This window comes from Panthera leo, chromosome B2 (assembly GCF_018350215.1).
Source record: "Panthera leo isolate Ple1 chromosome B2, P.leo_Ple1_pat1.1, whole genome shotgun sequence".
Taxonomy (NCBI): Eukaryota; Metazoa; Chordata; class Mammalia; order Carnivora; family Felidae; genus Panthera; species Panthera leo.
In genome coordinates, this window is record NC_056683.1 from 65,578,251 (window position 1) to 65,600,658 (window position 22,408).

General features: G+C 37.4%; 1 protein-coding gene across 1 annotated transcript in view; it reads left to right on the forward strand.

Moving 5' to 3' along the window:
• Nucleotides 1-22,408, forward strand: part of KCNQ5 (potassium voltage-gated channel subfamily Q member 5) — a 515,760-nt gene that overhangs the window by 270,180 nt on the left and 223,172 nt on the right. The gene's annotated exons all lie outside the window — the stretch shown is intronic.

The window sequence follows — 22,408 nt, forward strand, 5'->3', positions numbered from 1 at the left end:
AGAAATGCCTCTGTGAAAATTCCAACTCCTTGTCATATAACATTTTTAAGGGAAATATAAGACTTGTATTTTTATTAAAAACATGTAGGGACAAATGATATGCTCCAACAAGTTTCTCATTACCATAGCAACTTCTTATCTTTTAAGTTCAACAAATCATTTTTACTACTTGGTAAATGTTTAGATAGAGTCCAGATTCAGAGGCTTCATTTAAAAAATAAAAATTGAAGCCTCACAAAACATTGACACAAGAAATTAAATTCTACAAACCTGGCTAACTTTGGTCTCACAGCAGGAAATTTTATAGTAGTTTCAGTAGTACTTAGTGGTTCTTTATTAGCCATGTGGAAATGCTAAAACTTTTACAACCTAGAATTCTGTAGTTTTAATATGTGGCAGATATCCCTGGCCTAAGTAACACTGAGCTTCTCAAATATTTCAGCTATGATAAGCTGAATTTTTTTCCAGAAAATATGACTTGTTCATATCTCACTTTGGAAAACTGTTTGTTTATAGTACAAATCAGAAGCAAGTCACCTCATATTTTATGGTAACTTATTTTTGTATGTGTTTCCTATGATTCTGGGGATCCTAGTGATTTCTACAATGGCTTTAGGCCCAGAGTGTGTGACGATGAAACTAACACAAGGAGAATTTCAAGTAAAATCAGTGTCTCAAAACATATAATCATTTCAGTACTCAGAAATGAGAAAATGGGTAGGGAGGGAGAGAGGGAGGATAATCCGGCTAATCTCTTCCTATCAGGAAAGAAAATATTTAAAGACCATGATGTAAATAGCAATAATGCTAACTCAGTCATATTCTGTACTTTTCTTTACCGTTGCGTACTTTATTGCTACCATTAACTGAATTTTCTACCTAAGGTTGCATTGCATTTATCAATTTGTATTATTTTAATTAAATATATCAACATTTATTTGGTCATTTATAGGTGACCAATGCATGTGGTTTTTTCCTACTTATTTTTGTAAATGGTAATTCTGGAATTAGAAATATCTAGAGGGGTGCCTGGGTGGCTCATCTGACTCTTGATTTAGGCTCAGGTCATGATCTCACACAGTTCATGTCATTGAGCCCTGCATCGGACTCTGTGATCACAGTGTGGAGCCTGCTTGGGATTCTCTGTCTCCCTCTCTGTCTCTGCCTCTCTCTCTCTCTCTCTCTCTCAAAGTAAGTGAATAAATAAATAAACATTAAAAAAAAGAAGAAGAAGAAATCTCTAGAGACTGTTCCTGGCCACAACAGGCGTTCAACAAACATTTGTTCCCATTCCTATACCTGAGACCTCCAAGCACTGCAGGAAGAAAAAATAAGCCCTTTGAAAACTGTAGTCCAGGGAGTAAGTATATGAATAGAAGGAAGGATAGAAAACTTACATGTTAAAAAAAAAATGTGTGCCATTCAGAACTCTTTAAGCAACAAAATTTTTGTTTCTATTAAATACAGACAGGTAAAGATGCTTGGGAAGAAACCAAATCCTTCATGTTACTCTCTTATACTTGTGTCAAGTCCTTTAAGTATACCATAGATTGTTACCTCTTAGTTTGTGATGTTCTCATTTAACTGGCTAAAAAAGAAATACATCTTTGCTGTTATACTGTTATACTGGGCAAATATTTTACTGGATGCTTCATAGAAAGCATTCTTAAATTTAAGAGGAGGATGTTCCAAAATATGCCTGAACACCTAATGGCACGGAGTAGGTCTTAAACCCTACCTGGATGATGGCGTGAGAACTATATGCAATGGAAAGAACCCATTCCAAAAAACTCAGAAATCTTGGAGATTCCACATAGTGTGCTTCATAAATGCTCTGTGAGCTACATTTATATTAATATCTTTTCTACATAAGAAGTATCTTAGCATTAAATAATTTTCTATTAGCTTTTAACCACTTCATTTCATAAATTTATGAACAACTTTCACTTAATTTTAATGAGAGAAAGTAAACAAAAGGCCCCATATTTTTCAGATCTGTGATGGCATGAAAAATCTTAATTTTATTTTCAAATAAGTCTTAATTTAGAAAAGAGAAATTCCTGGGGCGCCTGGGTGGCTCAGTCAGTTAAGCATTGGACTCTTGGTTTTGGCTCAGGTCATGATCTCATGGTTTTGTGAGTTCAAGCCCAGCATTGGGCTTGGGATTCTTCCTCTCTTGCTGCCCCTCCCCCACTTGCACTCTCAGTCTCTCAAAATAAATAAACAAACTTTAAAAAAGAAATTCCTAGGTAGATAGTATAGATATAGTTGCAGATAGAGTATTGTCTAATTTATGTCTACATGTGTCATCTATGAAGAAAAATAATTCTTAGTCTGCTATGGAAATTAGACATTAAAATAAACTGCTAATTCCCCCAATACAGTTCTTTACTCAGCAGAATGAATTTGATTTTCATTCATTAATTTCTTCACTCAATCAACCAGCATTTATTAAACATTCTGTGCCCAACACTTCACTATGTGTTGGAACAAAGATAAATAAGACTTGGTCATTGCATTCCAAGACTCACAAAACATCCTAAGGCTGTCTCCCAATCCTGAATCATGTATATGGGAGTAGGAGGATCACATGTATATGAATTTAGGAGGATCATTATGATTATATAATTAATCAGTTATGCAAGTGATATTTTAAAATCCTAGCCTCATAAAAGCTGACTCATAACTGAGGTTAATTAACTAGTTGTAAAGCCACAAACAAATCCTTTAACCTCCCAATGAGTGGATGAACTCGAATTGTAAAATGCAGTGCTGAAACTAAGATTTCTTCTGTATGTATAAAACTGAGATGAAAGGGATCGTTAATCAAATGCCTCATTGATGTGGATGAGGAGCAGAGAGCTAAAAGCTTGTGTCAGTTAACCAAAGGAAAGAGAAAGTAGTAAAGTTTAGGGGAGCAAGACCAAATGGGCAGTGTGAACTACCCACTCCTCCTAAGCCTCCCACAGGCCAGAAAGTGACTGCCCGAAAATGCACCTGTACTTATCTAGGTTCAAGGAGATATGTGTCTCTTATTTATTGAATTCTGAAATATATTAAGAATCTTACCTTTTGGAATTACAAAATCAACTCCATGTGTTTCATAAGATTTTAAACTGCAAAGTTGCCCATTTACAAACGTTTGGTTGTACTGAATACAATGTAAGGAATACAACAAATTGGAAAAAAAATAGATTGGAACAGATATTTAATAGGATAGAAGAAAATGGCCCAAGATAAGAATATGTAAAATCCAGTACATTAAAAATGTTCATTTTATCCAGGATAATTTAAAGTCTGTGAGATTTGTTAAATACAAAAGTTAATAAAATTAATACAGAATATCAAGAAAATCATTTGATAGATGTTAATATAAGACACAGCCTTGTAACAGGAAATACCAAGAGCAGGGACTATATTCTATTTATTTTTATGTAGATGAAGCCTATGGAATTTAACTTGTTTTGGTTCTTTTCCCCATGAATATTAGAAAACTTGGTGTAGATTTGATAACACATTTATAGTAATTGGTAACTACTTGGGCTCTTCTTCTGACCTTATGTTTAATTTTCTTATTCTATGTTCATCTCCTTAGATGAATAACTATTTTGATAAGCTATCTTGAATCATCTTTGCAAAGAGGTGATATATAATAAGAAAAAAATATTTCCCTTGGTATCAAAGAGTTGAATAGAGCTCCTTATGCAAAGTAGCAGCTGAACACACATTTGCCACATTGAGTATAATTTTGTTGAGTCTTGCATAAGTGAAATAAATAAAGAGAAAAAGACATCAATTTATTCAAAGCAATTCAAGCTCATCTGAGAGGAGCAACTATGGTATGTTTTATAACCTTGAAATTCAAGGGAAGTTTTGTTGTTTTTTTTTTAATATGGAATATATCAGTTATTTCCAGAAAGATTGATACTTGATTTGGCTTTAGCGTATATTAGTCAGTCATGGCTTTCTATATTGTTTTGAAAGCAAACAGGGCATTTGAGCCATGTTGCTGTCAACTAAGAAATAAATCACAAGGCTTCAGCTAATTTTTTGAGGTCATTAATATAATCACCTTGGTTAAGACATATGGGCATTTTGCAAACAACCTGTGCCAGTGACCCTCAAAATAAGGTTAAATAGATCTAATTTGTGTTAAACTTTAATTAACCATATGCACTACAACATAATAATGTTCATACATATGTTGCTTACATTAATTGCTTTTATAAGTTAATTACTGCAACACGCTTTGGCTTCTGTTCGTTTGGAACTTAACAAATGTTCACACCAGCTGTGGAAGTGATTGAAGGCAATAAAAGAATAAACCATTGGTTTACTTGTTTAAATTAAATTTGCTATCTCAAGCTGTCCTGTGTCTTAATACATTAGAAAAGACACTTGGGAAGTGATGATCGTGTAATTCCAATTTTAATCACCGTTTAGTCATCCTTAGTTAAGTAATAGAGTCGTGAACCTTTACGTTTGTTTCCACCTGCTGCTGTCTGGAGTAAATTGGGTCATTATTAACTGTGCTTACTTTTGTGACAGAATCTGTACTTTCATACAACCAGACATATACCTGATCCTTATATAGAAACACAGACTGTGTCATGCTTGATGTCCTTTATGGCCATTTTTAATTGGATACTAATGTTTGTATTTAGAGAGATGATTCTTACAGACAAGTAACCCTTTTTAGATAATATAACTCATATTTCATTAAGACAAAAGTTTACTTTTTTAATTTCATCGGTTTGTTTCCCTGAATCTATATCATGTTGGCAAATACAATGTGATAATGCACTACTACTAGACTATCTCATTTAAAAACCAGTATTTTTCTTAAATACTATTTATTGTTTTAACATTTATTTATTTTTAAGAAAGAGAGAGAGCACGAGCGGGGGAAGGGCAGAGAAAGACAGGGCAGAAAGAGAGGGAGACAGAATCTAAAGCAGGCTCCAGGCTCCCAGCTGTCAGCCCAGAGCCCATCTCGGGGCTCAAACCCATGGACCGAAGGATCATGACCTGAGCCAAAGTGGACACTCGACCAACTGAGCCACCCAGGAGCCCCTCTTAAACACTGTTTAAATTATTTTTGTTAAGAGTCATATCTCAGAATCTCTGGATAAATTTGGTGAATTGAACTCATGCATTAGCCATAGATTCCTTTCTGAAATCCCAATAAAATGACTATAAACTGCTGTTGTTTTTTTAAAGATCCTACCTCATTAGGACACAGGAAATAAAATCGAAAACACAAACAACAACCCTGGAAAGCACATGGACAAGTGGTAACTGATTTAGCAGAACCCAGAAAGTTAACTTCTAAGTCAGCAGCTGGGAAAGCCAAGAAGCCACCTGACTTACACTACAACCAAAAGGCTCAGGACTCTCAACACTAGGCACCCAGGAAGTGGAAGTGAAATGGGCACTCTGACAAGGGCTTATTATAAGTTTGCCAAAGAGGCAGTTAGACCCCAGAGCCCCGCCCCAACTCCACACAACCACGAAATTGACCCTCCCAAACCCTGGCAAAAATGGGAGGTGCATTCTTTAGAGAGACTGCCCCAGAGAGCTTTCAGACTGTGGTCCCCAGGCACTGTTGAGGGAGGGCTACTGTACTGAGAGAAGGCAGGTAAAATGAAAGATAACACATTATGGGTAGCTCTCTCCCACCTGACACCCAAAACATTGAAAAGAGGATTACATCCTCCCCCAGGCACTGGAAGCATGGTTCTCAGGAATTTCTGTAGCCTAGGAACAAAGCCCTGGCTCCTTAGAAATGAGGGGGACAGGGAGGGGAACAGTTCCTCATGAAAAGGCCCAACCGGATCACCCAATGCTGAAGCTCAACAGAACTCTCAGTTTTTACTCTTCTCACTGAGAGAGATCAGCTGAGGATAGGGATTGTATGGTCTTAATAATAGAAACACTGAACATGGATCCTACCAAAAATATGTACCAACTCTCTTGGGAGAGTGAGAGCTTGGGCACAGAAAAAAGTGTGTGTATGTGCGTGCGTGTGTGTGTGTGTGTGTGTGTGTGTGTGGTGAGGGTGGCAGGGAGATGAGGAGAAAGAGAACCACATCTTTAGCTTTCTAAGAGGAGTCAATAGATAATGCCTGAATAACCAAGAAGCAGCAGATAGCCATCTTATTTAGATTTTTTTTAATTTTTTAATGTTTATATATTTTTGAGAGAGAGACAGACTGAGCAGAGCGGGGGAGGGGCAGAGAGAGAGGGAGACACAGAATCCAAGGCAGACTCCAGGCTCCAAGCTGTCAGCACAGAGCCCGACTGGGAGCTCGAACTCAGGAACCATGAGATCATAACCTGATCCGAAGTCAGAGCCACCCAGGCACCCCTAGATTTTTTTTTTAAATCAGTTAGATCTGGAAGCATTTGGCTTGGGAGGAAGAAACTATGTGACTCTCAATTATATGCACATATCACTTTGATAAAAATAAAAACTAAATTTAAAACTATAATAGATGCTTACATAGTTCTTCTCATTTAAAAACAAACTTTAAAGAGAGTAAGAGAAAGCTGCTATTCTTTCTTTACCAAATTCCCAGTTTGTCTTTTATAACTTATTTTCATCTACACCTCATGATTATCTGTCATCTTAAGACCTACATAGCCTTAGGAATTATTACGTTTGGATGCCCCATCCTACGTCATATCAAATAGCTCAAAATACACCTATACCCTGCATTAAATATAAATATAAGATGTTGTATAAAATTTAAGAGGATTGGGGTGCATGGGTGTCTCAATGGGTTAAGCCTCGGACCTTGGCTTAGGTCATGATCTCACAGTTCGAGAGTTCAAGCCCCACATCTGTCTCTGTGCTGACAGTGAGCGGAGCCTGCTTTGGATCCTCTGTCTCCCTCTCTCTCTCTGCCCTCCCTCTCTCAAAAATAAATAAACATTTAAGAATTTTAAAAAAGAAAATTTTGCTTTTATATTATTATTGCTTTAAGGAATCCATTTCCTTTATGATTTGTTAGCATTATCACTCTCTGTGTACTTTATTTTACACTAAAACTACTCTTAAAATGTCTGGAAAACATTTGTTGAAAATTCTCATGACTGTGTAACATTTTTTGTAACTAAGAATATGTCTGTCAATTCACTATGATTTATTTGAAACACAAATTAATTATATTGCTCTAAAACAGATTTAAGCGTGAAAAAAAACAAAAGCAGTGTCATTCCTGAGTGTCATTTATTCTCAATAAAACAGCAAGAAGGGAGAAATATCTTAATTTTTAAAGCCAATATATTTTGGAGTATGTTAAATGAAAATCACCTTTAGATGCTCAGATTGGAAAGAATTCTGAACAGAAGGCATTATGTTAACAATTTTTAAAATTGACATTAAAAACCATTAGATTAAGACTCACCTGAAGAGGTATTATGAAAACCAGAGCGTCGGAGGGAGCTACGAAATTATTCTCTCCTGGCCACATGTTTCACCTTTCCATATCAGGCTAGTTTCTATCACTTGTGGAAGGATGATGCCTTTGCTTCTAGTCAAATCCCAATCATAATTCTTACAGGATGAGCATCTCACCCAGTCCGAGTGTGTTGGGAGAGTGGGTGTGGGGGCGGCAGGCAGCACACTTATTTATCCCTGTATCCTTCTGGGGATTTACACCTTGCCTCTGACCACATTATATTTGCTTAGTCTCTGCTGCAAGTACCAACTAACGATCTTCTGTCATCTATCCCAGGTAATTAATTCTACCTGATTATGTCACATTAACTTTATTGGGTTGAACAGTACTTGTCTTCCACTCCATAAGTCGGTCTGGAGGGTTTTTAAAAATAAATTGATAGTCATGCTTCAAAAATACAACATATAGGGGTGCCTGGGTGGCTCCGTTGGTTGGGCATCCGACTTCAGCTCAGGTCATGATCTCGCGGTCCGTGAGTTCGAGCCCCGAGTCCGGCTCTGTGCTGACAGCTCAGAGCCTGGAGCCTGCTTCAGATTCTGTGTCTCCCTCTCTCTCTGCCCCTCCCCTGCTAGTGCTCGCTCTCTTTCTCAAAAATAAATAAACATTTAAAAACAAAAAACGAAAATACAACATACAAATTAAGTATATTCTCTTCAAGTTACAAACTGCAACTTTATGGATTTAAACTGATTGTACTGAGGTCACAAATCTCCTCCTAATAATAACAGCCACTGTATGTAAAGGATTTTATAGTTTACCTTTTCATTCATCATTACTCTAAGCTATTCCTTGTTCTGATCTTTAGACAAGGTCCCTGATTTCATAGAATTTTTTTCTTGAAAGAGGCAATACGAACAATAAAGTAAGCAAATAAATACAAGTAAACAAGTAAATAAATGTATATAACCTCTCCCATTAAAAAAAGATAATTCCAGATAGTCGTGAGTTCAATAAGGAATAAAACTGGGTGTTTTAGGAATAGAGAATGTCAGAAGGCAGGGCGTCCTCCTTTAGTTTGAGTGATTAGGCTTCCCTGAGGAGGTGACAGTTGTTTGTTTGGGTTTTTTTATTTTTATTTTTTTATTGAGGTAAAGTTGACATCGCATATATTATTTAGATATTGTATTACATTTTATATTATAGTATACCTCATATATTATATTAATAATTACCATCTGTCACCATATAGTGTTATTACAATAGTATTGACTATATTCCCTATGCAATATTTTTCATCCTTGTGACTTACTTATTCTATAATTGAAAGTTTATACCTGTTAATACCCTTCACCTATTTTTCCCATCCCCCAACCCTCTCCCCTCTGGCAGCCACCAGTTTTTTCTCCATATTTATGATTCTAGTTCTGTGCTTTTTTGCTTGTTTATTCACTTGTTCATTTGTTTTGTTTTTTAGACTCCACATGTAAATGAAAGCATGTGGTATTTGTCTTCTATCTCTGACTTATTTCACTTAGCATTATACCCACTATGTCCATCCATGTTGCTTCAATGGGGAGATCTCATCTTTTTTATGACTAATATTCCGTTGTATATATTTACCACCTCTTTATCCATTCATCTGTCAATGGACACTTGGGTTGCTTCCATATCTTGGCTATTGTAAATAATGTAACAATAAGCATATGGGGTACATATATCTTTTCAAATTAGTGTTTTTGTTTTCTTTGGGTAAATACCCAGTAGTGGAATTACTGGGTCATATGATATTTCTATTTTTAATTTTTTAAGGAACCTCTACACTGTTTTCCACAGTGGCTGAACCAATTTACATTCCAACCAACAGTGCATGAGGGTTTCCTTTTCTCCACATCCTTGCCAACACTTATTATTTCTTGTCTTTTTTATTCTAGCCACTCTGACAGGCATAAGGTAATATTTCACTGTGGTTTTCATTTGTGTTTCCCTGATGATTGATTATGTTGAACATATGTGTCATATGTCTGTTGGCCATCTGTATGTCATCTTTGGAAAAGTATCTATTCAGGTAGGAGGTGGCATTTGAACTGATGACTGAACAACCTGCTGAGCAAAGATCCGGAGACAGAATGTTCCATGCAGAGCCAGTAGAAAGACCCCAAATAACTTATAGCCACCTATATATAGCAGTGGTGGTGGTGGTGATGATGGTGGTGATGATGATGATGATGATGATGATGATGATGATGATGATGTGTATGTAGTGATGATGGTTATGGTTATGGTGAGGATGAGGTTAAGGATGATAGTGATGGTGATGACAATGGTGGTGGTGGTAGTTCACTTCTTTTACAAATGAAGCTCAAAAACTAAATACAGGGGCAACTGGGTGGCTCAGTCAGTTAAGTGCCCGACTCTTGGTTTTGGCTCAGGTCATGATCTCACAGTTCATGGGTTTAAGCCCCGCATCAGACTTATTTTGACAGTGCAGAACCTGCTTGAGAGCCTCTCTCTCTCTCTCTCTCTCTCTCTCTCTGCCCCTCTCCTGCTTCATCTTTCCCTCTCAAAAATAAATAAACATTAAAAAAAAAAAACTAAATACAATGCCAATGGTCACCTCATAGTAAATGATACAGTCCCCAAACCAAAATATTTAGTAACAGTGAGATTTATTTTTTTTTTACGAGCGTGTCCTTTACAATTTGTTTTAAATTACCCTACTATGCATAACCATAGTTTCAATTTTTTTTTAAATATATGAAATTTATTGTCAAATTGGTTTCCATACAACACCCAGTGCTCATCCCAACAGGTGCTCTCCTCAATACCCATCACCCACCCACCCCTCCCTCCCACCCCCCATCAGCCCTCAGTCTAACAGTGAGATTTAAAAGGCAACCTGAACATTGGCCTTTTGACTGTTATATCAGAGGTCCCCTTAGAGAATTGGCTTATCTTTACAAGAATCCCCTAACTTCAAGATTCCTTAAGCACTTCCCAAACTACAGGAGTTTATTCTATGTGGAAGGATGCTGGACTCCAGCTTGATAACAAGCTGATCTTTTCCTTTTGTCTGGATTCCCGTGACCTGCATACCTCAGCTCTGTTATTTTATTCCACCCATCAACAATGTCACCAACTTTGAAAATCTGATTTCAAGCCTCTCACTTCCTACCCTTGCAACACTTAACTTTATTGTTACCAATGCCACTAAATCTTAAGCCAATGAGAACCTCCAGTCCAGTGACCCTAACACTTTAACTACCCATTACCACCCTTATGTGCTCACTTCTTTCTTTTCACTAGTGTAGATCCCCTGTATCTTCACTATGACACACATACACTTTCAATCCCCTCTCTCAACAAAACTCCAACCTGGACGAAACCCAAGTATTGGCCTCCTCCTATCTTGTGCCTGAGAAACTAAACTGCACTTGAGAAAATTACCCACCATGCTGACTGGTCTCTCTCAAATTCATGACCATTTGTCTCAAATGGGTCCTCATGCCCCTGCTACATGTTCTTCTCACCACTCAGGGACAGCTGCATCAAACCTTCACTCCTTTACATGATTAAATTTTTCCTGCCTGTTCCATCATTCTTAGCAGCAGTTAAACACGATTTACTATTTCTCGTTTAAAAAAAGAAAAAGTTGGGGCACCTGGGTAGCTCAGTCAGTTAAGCATCAGACTTTGGCTCAGGTCACAATCTCACGATTTGTGGGTTCAAACCCCATATCGGGCTCTGTGCTAACAGCTCAGAGCCTGGAGAATGCCTCAGATTTTGTGTCTCCCTCTCTCTCTGCCACTCCCCACTCACGCTCTGTCTCTGTCTCTCAAAAATGAACAAAAATGTTACCAAAAAAATTTTTTTAAAAAGAAAAAGCAAATATCTCAGAACTCAGATTCCCATCAAGCTTTTGTCTACTCTGTTCCTCTTCACAGCCATTTCCTTAGCTTCTCGACCACTCTCAATCATTCCCATTGTGGTTCCATCTTTGCTTTTGCCAGATTCCAAATCATCACGATGCCAAATTCAATGGCATCACCCCTGTGCTCTCACTTTACCTCACAGCAGCATTTCATGCAGATGACCAGCCTCTTCTAGAAGCTTTTCTCTCTTGCATTCTAAGATTCTACACTCTTCTGGTTTTCTCCTGTCTCCCAGAAGAAGCCTTCTCAGCCTCTTCTCTTCTCTAACCTGCCTCTACACTTGGGATTGTCCCAGGACTCAGCACTGGGCCTTCTTTATTTTCAAATCTCTCTTTGATGCTGTCTTCAAATCTCATCTCTATGCTGATAATGCCTCTTTTTTCTTTTCTGTCCTAATCTCTTTTCTGAACTCCAGGCTCACACAACTAGAAGTCTCCTTGACATTTCCATTTATTTGTCTGAGAGTCATCTTAAACTTAGCACAGCCAAAAAAAGAACTCTTAATGTCACACACACAAAAAATATTATTCCTCTCTAGTGATCCACATCTCAGTAACTGGCACCTTCCACTTGGTTGTTTATACTGACTACACATATTCTTGATTCTTCCCTTTTCCTTGCTGTACAGCAAATCCTGTCAGTTCTATGTCTAAAATGTTTTGAATCTGTCCATGTCTCAAACTCTTTTGCCTATCCCCTCCCCCGGCTGCCATTATGAACTCCCATCCTTTTTGCCTGGGTTATTGTAATACCAAACTAACTACTCCCCTTCTCCCACTGTTGCCCCTATGGTCCAAACAACAGCCAAAATAAGCAGTGTAAACTAGATTATGACTGTGTTTCACTTGAAATCCTCCTGACTTTCTTTTACCCTTGAAATAAATTACCACCTCCTGAGAGAAAATGCACTGTCTGGTCCCTGACTGTTTCTTCATGTGCTTCTACATTCTCTCCTCCCTCACTCATTTCCAGATCCTTTCACTCCTCAAACACCTTAAGCTTGTTTCTGCCCCCAGGGCCTTTGTACTTGAGGATCATTCCACTTGGAAGGCCTTTCACGCCTTGCACTTTTTTTCTCACTTATATAACATTTTTTGTTAATATTAAGGTATAATTGCAGTGCTTGGGTGGCTCAGTTGGTTGAGCGTCTGACTCTTGATTTCAGCTCAGGTCATGACCCCAGAGTCGGGAGATGGAGCCCCACCTGGGGCTCCACACTGAGCATGGAGCCCGTTTGAGATTCTCTGTCTCTCCCCCTGCCTCTCTCCCCCACTCACACTCTCTCTTTCTCTCTCAAATAAAAAAAATAAAAATAAAAATATTAAACTATTGTACTTTTAACTATAGTTACCATGTTGTATATCTCTCAGACTTATTTATTTTAAACTGCAAATTTGTAACTTTTGACCCCCTTCACCCATTTATTCCTATGCCTTGCTTTTCTTAGAATATTCTTCTCCATTCAGGCCTCAACTCAGATGTCCCCTCCATAGAAAAGATTTCCCTGACCATCTGATCTAAAATAGCCTCTCCAGTAACTCACTATCCCATTGCCCTTTTTTATTTTCTCATTGTACAAGTCACTCTCAGAAATATTCATAAGATGAATAAGATCAGGGGACCTAATGCATAATGTGACTGTAGTTGATAGAACTATAATGTATAACTGAAAATTACTAAAAGAATAGAACTTAAATGGCCTCATCAAAAAGAGGAAAAAAGAAAAAAGAAAAATAAAGGAGATGGGTGAGGTGATGGATGTGTTAACAACTTGATGGGGGAAACTTTTTCACAAGATATACAACCATCATGTTGTACTTAAATATCTACAACCTTATTTGTCAATTATATCTCAATAAAGCTGAAAAAAATAAGCACTGCAAGAGAAAGAAGGAAATGGAAGGGAAGGGAAGGGAAGGGAAGGGAAGGGAAGGGAAGGGAAGGGAAGGGAAGGGAAGAAAGAAGGAAGGGGGGGAGACAGAGAAAGAAGGAAGGAAGGAAGGAGAAAGAAAAGAAAAGAAAAAGAAAGAAAGAAAGAAATTCTTACTAATTTATTGATTTTCTTGTACGTAATAAGCCTTCCTTCTAGAATATGAGTTCCATGAGGGCAGGAACCTCATCTGACTTTTTCTGGCTTTAGGGCAAGAGCACAGAACACCTGGTTCACAGTAGATAGTAAGTAGATTCTTAGTGTAAAATGAATGAATGAATGAATGAATGAATGAATGATTGGACACTTCGACTTTAACCTTAAATTTAATTCAATCTACATGAAGAATTTTCCTAAAATGAGGGAAAGTAGCATAGAATTAGATGTTGTCTTAAAATCAGTCACTTGCAAAGCTCTGAACTGATAAACTTTTCATTTTCCAACCTCTTACAACTGAAATTTCAACCATGGTAAATAATTTTATTATATTTTAATAAAATATAATATAAAGTACATTTTTATAGTTAAGTTCAAAATTTATATATATTAAGTTAATCTGTTTTTATAAATTAATGCATTTACTTAACTTATTAAAATGTAAATTCCATAGCAAATTCTTGGCATTTGTCAAAACCTCTGTCTTCCTCAACTTAAATTCCCACACCTTGTTTAATCTCTCTAGACCTTAGTTTTTTCATCCTTGGACTTGGTGATTTCCAGTTTTCAAATTCTCTGACCCCATCTGAATATTACATCCTACAAATGTGTTCATGTGTTTGCTTCTGTCTGTAATTGCCCCAAAATTTCAATTGTGCATTTTGCATAATTAGTATAGAACGGTAGCTATAACAGTAATTGGGGCTGTAAGAGTCCCCAGGGAGTTGGGAGTATAAACAAAACAAACTCATAAAAACTATTCATATTGATAAACTATACATATAAGCTGGGATTGTAAAGAAGTAAATGAAAATTTTATTGTGGTAATTTACAATAGTGCTCTATAGAAAGTAATTATAGCTTTAGATGCCCAGAGAGGCTCACATACCCTCACTGTTTGGATATTCAAGGACTACAAGACTTAAAGGTCCTGTGCAATATTCTGTAAGCCTGGGACAAATTCAGCTCCCAGCTGAAGCCCAGGTCACTTCAGGCAAGGACCTGTGTCATCCTTTGCTTGAACCAACAAGAATCTGCCCAAAGGGATATGATAACAAATTTCCTAGGACATGAGCCAGCCATGACCACTTTGAAAGAAAATTCATGCTTCTTTCCACCATAGAATAATATATCTGTAAAATATAGCACAAGGAAAATTAAGATAATTTGATCAAAAAAAGATAATTGTAATCAAGTTGAAATATATTTTAATTTAAAAAGGTAATTTCCTTTTGTACATTTTTTAAATAATTCTTTCCTCTATCACTTTGGTTATATTAAAGTAGGTAAATCATACTTTCTTCACCCAAAACTAAGGGCAAGATTGGACAACCAACCACACAAAGGGGTCCTCAGAAGGCTGCATGCTCTTGAATTAGCCAAATAATAGGATTAATGTGTATTTTTAGAAACCGTAAATAATTTCTTCAGTTCTTATTTATTTTGCATTTGTAAAATATTTGTAAAATTATATGCTTTTTGTTGTACTATTCAAATAAATTCAGGTTTAAAGATGGGGGAGTTTTTATGTTAGGTTCTACGTGAAGTTCCATATATATTTATGTGTACCACAAGTTTTCTCCATTTTCTATCACCTCTATTTGACCACAGTGGAGAACTGACTGTGTAGTCAGAATGTAGTCAAAAGGCATAGGTTTATCCCTTGCAGCTGGTTGACTTGAGCACATCATTTATCCTCTCTAAATCTGTTTTCTTGTTTGTTGGTTGGTTTTTGTTTTCATTTTGAGAGAGAGAGGAGAGCATGAGCAGCGGAAGGGCAGTGGCGGGGGGAGGGGGGGGGCGTGGAGAGAGAATGCCAAGCAGACTCTGCACTCATCGCAGAGCCTGGCCCAGGGCTCAATCCCACAACTGCAAGATCATGACCTTAGCCAAAATCAAGAGCCAGATCCTTAACCGATCGAGCCACCCTGCCTCACAATTTGTTCTGATGAACAGTGTTTTCACATTAAAATACTTATTATACAAACAAAAGGTTGGATTTTGTTAGCAGAAAGTGCTATGTATCTAGTACCGAATTAATTAATTAAGACATTAAGAACAAATTTTATTGAGTGACTACTAGGTGCCCAACATGTCCCAAGGCACCAGGGCTTCAAAAATGGATAGAGCAGAAAGTAGACTAATGGTTGCCTAGAACAATGGTAGGGGACAAATGAAGGCAGATGAGAATGAGATATCTATTTGGGGTGATAAAGATGATCTAAAATTAGATGTGATGATGGTTGCCCAATTCTGTAAATTTATCAATCATCATAGAATTATACATTTAAAACAGGTGAATTTTGTGTATGTATATTATACCTCAATAAAGTTTTTTTTTTAAAAATAGATAAGATTTAGTCCCAACTGTCAAGGAGCTTGTTGTAGTCTAGTGAGAAAAAAATACATAAGGTATTGTTCCTACTCTCAAGGAGCTTGTAGTCTATAATGAGAAAACCTCACATATAAATAAAAAAGCACTACAATATACTGGGAAAACAAGGATGCTATTGGCCTACAGTTGTATATAATTGAAACTTCAAATGATTTAGAATTTAAAAGTAAGTTTTAATGTACTCCTAGCTTAGCAATACTGGTTCAAACCCAGAACAGCTTTCAAGCTTTATTGAGAGACATACAATATCTAAAATTTGGAAAAACTCATTAACCCTTGTACTGAACTTGGCATGCATGAGGTTTTAGTTTAAGAAACAAGGCCTTGACATGCCTGGAAATGTTGCCAATGTTGTCAATTTGACATTCATTGAGCATAACAGAACCCTTAGTGTGGTTTGGAGAGCTGGTAGAGGCCAGGCTGAGGAGGAACAGCCAAGCCCTGGCACACTCATTTGCTTGAACCCAACCCCTCCGGGATGCTGCCTGGCAAGGCTCCCAGATCATCACTGAACAGGCAGAATGGAAGGGGGTGGGCAGAACGGCGACCTCAGACCCTCCACAGCTGGGAGCTCTGCTTGCATTTGGGAGGAATAAGTCTGTGATTCCAGTTCATGCTTTCTATTTCCAGAGACACTTTACTGCTTTAGGAAAATATAAAAGACTCCCTTTCTCTGGGTTTGAAATTAGATCCCAACTCTTCCAAGTTTTCTTGTATTTCCAACAATTGTCCCAGTATAAATCCTACACCCCAAACTCCTTTTCCACTTACAGACAAGTCCTCCTTGGAGAGACATCTCTCCACAGAGTGTCTGCCTCCCTGAATGGGCTCTGGATATTATTTTCTTCCAGCTTGATCTATACGCCTCAGATAAGAGAAGCCCTACATATGCCCACTGATTAATCTGTGTATCCTTTCATTCACTCAACAAATACTTATCAGTCCTTGTTATCTGTTTAAAAGTTATCCAAGCCTATAAAATCAGGTCATATTTCTGATACCAAACTACATAAACCTACATGGACATTTCCTAACAGAGATCCTGTATTTGGCCCCTGACTACCTCATAGGCATGTGTTCTCTTAGCAGAGAGAGGTCAGCATTGCTTTATCGTCACCTCTGTGGAAGATGAATAAAATGTGTAAATGAGTCAAAGATGAATAGCGACAATCATTGTTTACTGGTTTCTCAGTTTTGTAAAGGAAACGTAAGGGCAACATATGAAAAATGTTTATTCTCTATGGTGTCTTTCTCTCTGCATGATTTTAAGGCTTGAAAGAAATACTCATTCCTCTTAAACTGTCTCTCTGGATCTTAAGTTTTTTTCTATCATAAAATAATGGAGTTTCATTCATGATTTCAAAGGCCTCTTTAAGCTTAAACGGTACATGATACCCCAAATTGAGTCCATAGCTTCACAGCAAGAAGCACAGGTTTACAAAAAACCAAATGGGACTGATTATTCCCCAAAATAAAGCTTAATAACTTGAGTGTGTCTATCAGGGGAAACATTTTATCAAGCTTAATTATTTACACATTATTAGTGAAATGGTTACCATTTCAGTCAAATTATTAAAGCTTCACCAGGAAAAACCTTTTGGCCCAGCTCTGTTTCTTCCCATGAATAGGATGGGTTATCGCCTAACCTGACTTAATCTTGTCTGACAAGAGAGTATGTCCTCATCCCTCCTCACACTGCAGGGACTGCAGTGTTCATGTCCAACCACTGACGGTGTCCTTGAGCCAGTGGGAAGACAGTCAGGGTGTGGCCAGGACTCTGATGCTACCCGCTCTCAGTCAACACTCCCAGATGGGGGCAGAGATGGCGTTAGTGCATATGTCCAGATAGACCATTCTGGCCAGAAAGATAAAAGCTCCTCAGACAAATCACTTGTGTGTTCCACAGTCTGTTCTACGAAAAGAGGCAGGACAAGATAGTGATCAAGCACCTGGGCTCTGAATCTGGAATACTTGGGTTTGAATCGTGGCTTTGACTCATGCTTGGTGACCCATAGCCTTAGTGTTTCCTTTTGGTAAAATGGGAATAATAATAGAGCTATTTTAAGGATGATATAAGGTAGTATATAGAAAGTATTTAGAAAAGTACTTGGCACATGATAAACACTCTATGTTCATTATCTGTACATTATACTTCCATGTAGAAAAAAAGTAAAAATAAGCTACAAAGAAAAGAACATTTCGATGGGCAAAGTAAATGTAGTATAACATGAAGGGTGCTGGCATTGGGTGGAGTCTTATGGAACATGGATTCAAAAATCTCTGTTCTCTAAGATGGTCATGAGGCCAAAATGAGATGTTTATAAAGTACCTAAAGTTTGGTCTCAATAACTATTCCCTTCTCCTGCCCAATATTTAATTTTATTTCTTCTACTTTCATTTCTGTATTTATTTTCCTTTCTTTATCTCTCTTCCTCTATTTCTTACTTCTTTCCTTTTTTCTCCTCCCCCTTCTTCCTCCTCCTCCCCTCCTCCTTTCACTCTCCTCTTCCCCCTCCTCCTCCTTTACTTCTCCTTTTCCTCCTCTTACTCCTCCTCCTCCTCTTCCTCTTCCTCTTCTTCCCCACCCTCCTTTCCTTTCTTTATTTCTCTTTCAACTAACGATCACTCATTTCATCCTCCATGCCAGGCATGCTGGGACTCTGGGAATTAAACTGGGGGACGAACCAACATGGTTCTGACTCTCTTACAGTCTAATGGGGGAGAAAGGTTTTCCTCAGATTACCTCACTAATGAAAGTCTAATTTCAAACTTAGGTAAGTTTCCTTATCCAACAAAATGGTGTTTTTTAAGGGCATATGTCAGAAGCACTTGACCTATAAGAGAATGTTGGGAGCGTTACCTAGATCTAAAGGCTGTGAGAGGCAAGATTTATGCAATCTGAAGAGAAAGACAGATATATGTTTTCACTCATATGTGGAACTTGAGAAACTTAACGGAGGACCATGGGGGAAGGAAAGGGGGAAAAAATAGTTTCAAACAGAGAGGGAGACAAACCATAAGAGACTCTTAAAGGGTTGATGGAGGGGGGAGTAAGGGAGGGGGGAAATCGGTGAAGGACATTGAGGAGGGCACTTGTTGGGATGAGCACTGGGTGTTGTATGTAAGTGATGAATCACGGGAATCTACCCCCAAAACCAAGAGCATACTGTATACACTGTATGTTAGCTAACTTAACAATAAATTTTTAAAAACTTAAAATTTTTTTTTTTAATTTTTTTTAATGTTTATTTATTTTTGACAGAGAGAGAGACAGAGCATGAGCAGGGGAGGGGCAGAGAGAGAGGGAGACACAGAATCGAAAGCAGGCTCCAGGCTCTGAGCTGCCAGCACAGAGCCTGATGCGGGGCTCGAACTCACAGACCGCGAGACCATGACCTGAACCGAAGTCGGACGCTCAACCGACTGAGCCACCCAGGTGCCCCAAAAACTTAAAAATTTTTAAAAAATAATAAAGGCTGTGAGAGACTTTACCAGGCTTACAGAAGGGGACGGCATTCTCCATGGAAGCAATAGCTCATACAGAGACCTGTGGCTAGGGCACCCATTTTTAGGACAAGACTGGAGTTCCAGGAGAGAGGCAACAGTGGTGCCCAGGCAGAAGAGAGCTAAGTTGGAGGGATTGGAGGGAAGTATGGCAATATCTAGAAAAAAGTTGCTCTGCCATACAGAAAACCAAACAGTGGCTTGTGATTTATTCCTAAATAAGAGTTTCTTTTTCATTTACAGAATTATGCATTTTAAAAATACATAGTTATTCATTGATTGACCTGGAGTATTAAAATTAAGCCTGTTTCTCTTGTTCTACATAAATTTGTGTTAACATAATTATCAATAATTACCGCCATATGTAGCCAAATATTCATCAAGGGTTTTATGATTATCCTATAAAAATCAAGAAGTGGAGTCATTCCTGACATCTCAGCTCTGTAGCTGTCAGGTTGGCATCCAGAATAGGCTCAAAAATATATTTTACAGATAAAAAATTAAGAGTGATTGACAGATAAAGGAGTTAAAGAAATCATAACCTCAGTTGCAGAGACATTCTACTTTCAGTACACTAATTGCCTTCTAACTTTTCAGATTATTTGGGGAAAATTTGAATATTATTTGGGGAAAATTGAAGCTTTAAAAGTGTAACTGAGTTTTCCAAAGTAGATATATAGGTTTCTTTAAATTGTTTTTTTTTCCAAATGTTCACTGTGGTGCCATAGAGACTCTAAGGTGACATGAAATGGCTACAATAGAGACAGTGTCCAGAGCTAAAATGACAAATTAAATTAGCTAAAAGGTTAATCACTTCAGCCTTGGCCAGAATCTATGTATACAAACCTATTTGACTGATTTCAGGAAAGAAAATGGTTGTAATTTTTAATGGAAAATAACTTTTGTGAAGTTTTAGTCTTTCACTTTATAAATAGTGTATTTGACATACTGGACCATGTTTCATAGGCCGTTTAAACTTTTAAAGTTAAAATAATTTGAGGGGAGATTTGGAAGTTAGATAATTGATTTCTTTTTTATCCTCCCATGATCCTACCTGTGAAACAGCTAAAGGGTCAATTCGATATTCAAACAAATCTACATTTGCTATTTAAATATAATCTGCACTATTATCAATACATGTTACTGGTCCATATTTTTTTTTTAATTACATGTGTGGCTCAACTGTTCTGCAAATCCACCAACCTCTTATACAGTCACTAAGAGGTAATCTTGCCCTTCTTGTGTCATGTAGAATCTGCATGGATACATCCTAAGCTACAGCTTTGCTGAGGATCCATCACCTCAGATGGGAATTAAAATTAGGAATTTGTTAGTGTCAAATGAATGCAGAGCTGGTCTCACTGAGATGAGATTTATTTTTAGTTACTAACAGTTTTTGAAGACTAAATTACAGAAAATAGCAATCATTCTCTTGTGCGTTGGCTCTTAAAATTAATCAGGCAACTGGGTTAATAATAGCATTTTTTATTAATAACAGAAATACAGAAACACCTGTATTTATTCATCCGATGTCTTCAAGATGATATGCTAGTCAAAGAGTATCAAATTATCATTTGAAAATTATCGAATAAATTCTAGGAGCAGTTTATTACTGAGTGAACTAACTACATTTTCAGTACATTCATTCAGTGGCATAGAGGTTAAGAGCACACAGTAGGTTAAGAATTAAAACTACCTTGGTTCCAGCCTTAGTTGTGTTGGAACCTTAGTTTAGCTGTGTGATCCTGAGCAAGTTACTTCTGTGTGCCTCAGTTTCCTCATCTGCAAAATGGGGATGATAATAATACATAATGGTTGCTAACATTTACATAGCTCCTACTTTTCACTGGACACTGTTGTAAGCAAGTGAGAAACAGACAGAGACAGGCAGAGAGATACAGGGAGATAATAGATATTCCATGCCTGGTACAATTCTAGGATCAATTATCACATTTAATCTTTACAACAACCATATGGGGTAGGCACTGTTATTTTCCCCTTCTCACAGATAAGGAAACTGAGAAACCAAGAAGTAAAATAGTTTTCCCAGAGGCAGCTAAGTGCCAGAGTTTGAATTGAGAACCAGGATGTCTAGCCCCCAAGCCTGTCTTAAACCACAACTCTACAATTCCTGATGCACACATCAGTGAGATTATATAATAAACCATGTATACCATTGCATGTTTCTAGTAAATATTCACTGAGTATTAATTACTATTGTTGGTTTATAAAAACTATAAATCATAGTTTACTATATGTTTCTCTTTTATTGCATTAAAAACTTCACATTTCACTAAAATTTTCTCTTTTTTACACCATCTTCACCTATGTTTTGTAGGATTTGATAAGGTTATGTTGGGGTCAACATATACCAAAAAACATCATGCATTTTTGATTTGTAGAATTTCATACACCAGAGTATACAAAAATCAAGAGCAATTTTTTTAAAAATCATTCATTCATTTTTTTCTATAAATACTTATTTGCAGAATAAGGCACCTACTACATGCCTGGCATTATTCCAGAACCTATTCTAGGGCATTCAGCAAAGAGCAAGACAGACAAAGTCCTGGCTGTCACAGAGCTTACCTCCTAGTAAATCATTTTGTCATTGACTCAATTCCAACTTGAGCCTTTAATCCTGGGAAACAGTGCCACAACTAAAATTGAAATCTTCCATCATTAAACACTTGGGACATTAGTAGGGTGATGCATTACACAGGCCACAGTCCTCTCTGTCACTGGTTTTTGCCCCATGCGCTTTAGAGAAGGCACTCTAGGATCTCTGAGAACTGCATCCATAAATGAAGCCGACTGGGAAAGAATGTGCTGGCCATGTTTTTCTCCACTGGCACGAGTGGATGTCTCGAAATTTAACCCATTCTCCTCATAACTGCATGGAGAAAAGCCATCAGAGTTCCAAAATAGAAGCTGGAGATTTTAGACTCCTGAGAAGAGAATCTAACCATTCATCTTATTTTCTTATGTTGTTTTCTCCTGTACTTACTCCTTTTTAAAGATTTTTCTCATTCTCTGCCACTATCAATAGCGTGTGAAATAATTAAATTAGTGAATGCTTTTCGTATCAGAT